The 4876-nt window shown below is 37.5% G+C and overlaps 1 non-coding gene across 1 annotated transcript; it reads left to right on the forward strand.

Annotated features, from left to right (window-relative positions):
- The first annotated feature begins 4039 nt into the window (after positions 1–4039).
- On the forward strand, positions 4040–4144 carry LOC122095187. Its single transcript, XR_006145061.1, has one exon. It is a non-coding gene; the product is annotated as a U6 spliceosomal RNA (small nuclear RNA).
- The last annotated feature ends 732 nt before the right edge of the window (positions 4145–4876 follow it).

Raw genomic sequence — 4876 nt, forward strand, 5'->3', positions numbered from 1 at the left:
CCTGTCTGATTGAATACCAGTGGAATATGATGTATGTCATGATTGAATGAGCTGTTCTTGAATGATTCTAGGATAAAATTATAAACCATTATATTGTAGGACACTGATCAATTTTAATAAATACTTCATGAATCATTTAAACAATCACATTCATTAAATGGAGGCATAATGAAATACCTAAGAATTGGGCATCACATAGTATAGAGATTCCATTTTTCTGCCAGGATTTTCTTTAGTTAATTGGTATATACGATTTTCTGAATGTAGTTTGGTATATGAAACTAGGATATATTATACCTGACCTGAAAATCAGTTATTCAAACAGATTTTATCAGAAATGCTTATATCCAAATGTAGAGGGTAATCCAAATTATGTATATTTGAAGACAATGCTTGGTTAGTCCTCTTCTCACATTAACCATTCCCTTCTTGAGAACAATACACATGGTAAGGAAACGCTTAGAATGTTTTGGATAAATTGGTTGAATTCAAACCAGTTAGTTTCTCTATTCTGAATTTTGTTTACTTTATATCCAGAAAAGCTAAATTCTTACTTTGTCATTTTCCTTAGGCTTTATACTCAAATTTAATCTCTGATCGGTGACAAATAAAGATATAAATATTTTTTAACGGTAGCAAAATTCAGGCTGAGGAATCTAGGTACAATGATACTCATGTAGATAGGCCTCATCAATCATGAAACCATGACATCAAAATATTAACCAATACTTACTAGTGTCATGCTTATGAGATTTTGTGTATTACAAACAGTGGTTACTAGAATTTTTTTGTAATCAACATCATTTCATGGGTTAGGAACTGAAGTGAGACATTATACTCAGAACAAAATTTAATGAAGCATCCAAAATTAGTTATTAAGATATACATCATGTAACACAATGTTTTATAAATGCAAGCTAAAGGAAATAATTTATGAAAAAAATAAACATTTACAATAAATACAGAATCAGTAAGACTGATTTTTCTTTTACCCCAGTTGCAATACGGCTTACATGAAGACTTTTCTGGTTATATGTTTAGTTAGGTCTTGATATTTAGTTGGAGAAGTTCTTTCATATATTCATTTGTCAGATAGAAGAGGGAATGAATTCCTTGCCAGAGTCAACACCCATAATAATATAACAGATGTATACTGATACTTTGCCAAAGTTTCAAATCTTCACCCTCATTTACAATATTCAGATTCTACTATTTGCATATTTTTTCTTGTTAAATCAGTAGGAGTTAGTTCTCAATATGAATACTATTGAAGTTATTCATTAAATTTCTGAATTTTTTAAGTATGTCATGATTTTGCTATTTTATTCTTTCAAATATGTGCAGATCTCACTCCGCATACAGTCACATTTGTTTTAAACAATTTGATCCATTCAAGGGATTTGCTATATTAAGTTCATCTAAATGAATTTAATTACAAATTCACACAACTGTATTTCTGAGACACAGTTATCTTTACGGCTCTATGACAAGTTAACATGTATTTGAGGTTTTTGTGCTTAAAAAACAAAACTGATACAACATGCTTTTGTTCCTGGGGGAATTCTACTTTGTTGGTTGTTTTTCCAGTTGTGACTTCAACATATGTGTGCATTTTATTACAATTGTTTTGTGTCTATATTTTGTTTCCTATAACAGAAAGTACAAAAGGAATCAATGATTCAGAACTTTTCCAAATAGGATTCTAAGATAGACACTTGAAATTTTGTGACAACTAGGAATAAGCAGGTCTTCATACAGAGACATTGTTTGACATGACTTGAATTCTTCCTCCTTGCGGGCAACCGTTGGCTCACGCTTGTAATTCTAGCTACTCAGGAGGATCACGGAGATCTGAGGATCATGGTTCAAAGGCAGCCCAGGCAGGAAACTCTTTGAGACTCTTATCTCCAATAAACCACTAGAAAACCAGAAGTCCGGCTGGGGCTCAAGCGGTAGAGCACTCGCCTTGAGCTGAAGAGCACAGGGACGGGGCTCTAGCCCAGAATTCAAGCCTCATGACTGACAAAAAAAAAAAAAGATAGAATTCTTCCTCCTCTTGCTTCACTATTTACAATAGTATTACTGCAAAGTCATAAGTGGAAAGAAAATAATTTTGTCTGTATGAATTCAGAATTTTTGTTGCAATTAGGACGCACTACACATTCATACTTCATTTTAACTCGAAAAACATCTTCCCTTCATTTAAAATCACAGATGTGAATTTATAACGATAAAATAGCCGCTAGTAATTTATTTGAAATGATCCAAACTATTTTCACTTCACATTATATGTAATAAGAGTGTAATAGTAATAGTAAGTAACATAGTATGTAATAATTGACTTTGGGGAAAGTCAATAACTGTGGATTTTTGTGAGATACTGAGAAATAGTAAAACACATATATGATTCGATTAAAAAATTCACAGTTACATCTAAAAATAAATCATAATTATAAACTAATGTTGAAAAAGTAAGATTGTTTATTGGAAAAAGCCAGAAGTTTCAATAAGCTTACTTTTAAAAAATTGTCTTAGATCTGGGATTTGTTGGCTCATGCCTGTAATCCTAGCTACCCAAAACTCTGAGATGTGAGGATAGTGGTTCAAAGTCAGCCTGGGCAGAAAAATCTGTGAGACTCTTATCTCCAATATATCTCTTGAAAACTAGAAACTGCATTGTAGCTGAAGAGATACAGTGGTATCCTTCAGCCGAAGAGAGGAGGGACAGTGCCTAGGCCCAGAGTTAGAGCCTTAAGATCGACAAAACAAAATTGACATGAATTTTACTTTATTATTTTATGATTTTTTATTGTGGAAAATACAAACAGAGGGTTTACAATTACATGAACAAGGTAATGAGTACATTTCTTATCAAGCATTTTTGCCTCCTCCTTTGTTTCCCCTTTCCATCCCTTCATATCTCCCCTTCTACCACCCCACCACCCCCTCCACACCAAAGTTGTAAAGTTCGTTTTTCGAAATAATGTCTTGTACATGTCATTGTGGTAATTAGTCCACCTGTATAACAATTTGTTTTTCCCTTGCCATCCCCAAATTATACCAACATCAAATACAGTGAAAACAGGGGTTATACCGTGGGGGAGGGACATTAAAAAAGCAACAAATAATCAAAAAACAATTTGAGTCCTTATCTTAGGGTTCATTTCTCCTACCATCAACTTGTCTGACAGTTTCTGTTTGTCTCAGACATATACTAGTTATTGCAAATAAGGGAAAACATGGCACTAATGTTTCTTTGGGCCTGGATTACTTCATTTAATATAATTTTTTCCAAGGCTTTCCATTTCCTGACAAATGGGGCAATGCCATTCTTTCTGATGGACGCATAGAATTCCATTGTGTATATAAACCACATTTTCTTGATCCATTCAGCTACTGAGGGGCATCTGGGTAGGAACTGTATCTTAGCTATTGTAAATAATGCTGTAATAAACATAGTTCTGTTGGTAGCTTTAGTATGGTATTGTTTGCAATCATTTGGTTAAATGCCCAAAAGTGGTGGTGCTGGGTCATTGGGGAACTTTATGTAGAGTCTTTTGAGGAAGCTCCATACTGCTTTCCAAAGTGGTTGAACAAGTATACAGTCCCACCAATAGCCCCACCAGTTTCTGTTGTTATTAGAGTTCTTGATTATAGCCATTCTAACTGGGGTGAGGTGGTATCTCAATGCTGTTTTGATTTGCATTTCTTTTATGGCTAGGAAGTTTGAGCATTTCTTCGTGTGTCTATTCGCTATCCTTTTTTCCTCTTCAGAGAAGTTTCTCTGTAATTCTTTAGCCCACTTCTTTCTTTGAGGATTTGTTGTTGGAGGATTTAATTTTTTGAGTTCCAGGTATATTTTAGACATAAGACCCTTGTCTGTTGTATGCCTAGTGAAGAACTCCGAATCTGTGGGCTTTCTATTGATCTTGCTAGCTTTGTCCTTTGCCAGGCAGAAGCTCAGCAATTTCATGCAATCCCATTTGTCCAACCTGTCTTTGACTTTTTGTGTTTCTGGGACTCTTCAGAAAATTTCGATGTTCGCTTCGGCAGCACATATACTAAAATTGGAATGATACAGAGAAGATTAGCATGGCCCCTGCGCACGGATGACATGCAAATTCGTGAAGCATTCCATATTTTTAAGTAAGCTCTAGCATAGAAAGCAGTTTTAGAGTTCCAGTGAACAGTCCTAAGTCATAGAATTACACCAAGTGAATCATCACAGGACAGAGAGTTTGGCCAGAGAAGGAAACCCAGGCAAGGAGACACTTCTGAGCCCTTGCCAGCAGCCGCGGGGGCGGCGGCAGCTGTGGCGGTGGCGGGCGAGCACAGCCACCATACCTGAGCAACAGAGAATCCGGGACGAAGGAGCCAGACTCAGCAGGCGAGCGGATTCTACTCAGCACCAGCAAGAACCGACAAGGAGCAGACATCTTCATCCTGCAGTTCACAGCCAGAGACGACCCAGGAACCAAGACTCAGCATGAGTAGAAGCCTGACGTCCTCACTCCTTCTCAGGGAGCAGAGGAGGGAAGGCCACCCCTCCCCCCCGAGCACCGGTGATCTCCATCTTGAATACCGAAAAAGCTCGGAGGAGCTGCTAGCTCCAGCTCAGGCCTTGGAATAAAACAAGTCATTTAGTAGGTCACAAGAACTTAACAGCGGCATGACCTGCCAGACTCAGCTCCACCCATGGAAAAGTCACCCAGCTCGGGCGTCAGCCCGAGGAGTGGGTTTCTTCACTGGGTAATCAGAGCCAGAGGCTGCCCCTCCCTGTAGCAGCCTCGACAAGCAACTGAAAATCAGTAAACAGAAACCCTGAGAATGGCTCCAGGCTGGGCTCTGTGAGGTTTTCACAAACCAGCCCCGGAAA

The sequence above is a fragment of the Dipodomys spectabilis genome, unplaced genomic scaffold, assembly GCF_019054845.1.
Source record: "Dipodomys spectabilis isolate Male_0828 unplaced genomic scaffold, ASM1905484v1 ptg000012l, whole genome shotgun sequence".
In the NCBI taxonomy this organism is placed as follows: Eukaryota; Metazoa; Chordata; class Mammalia; order Rodentia; family Heteromyidae; genus Dipodomys; species Dipodomys spectabilis.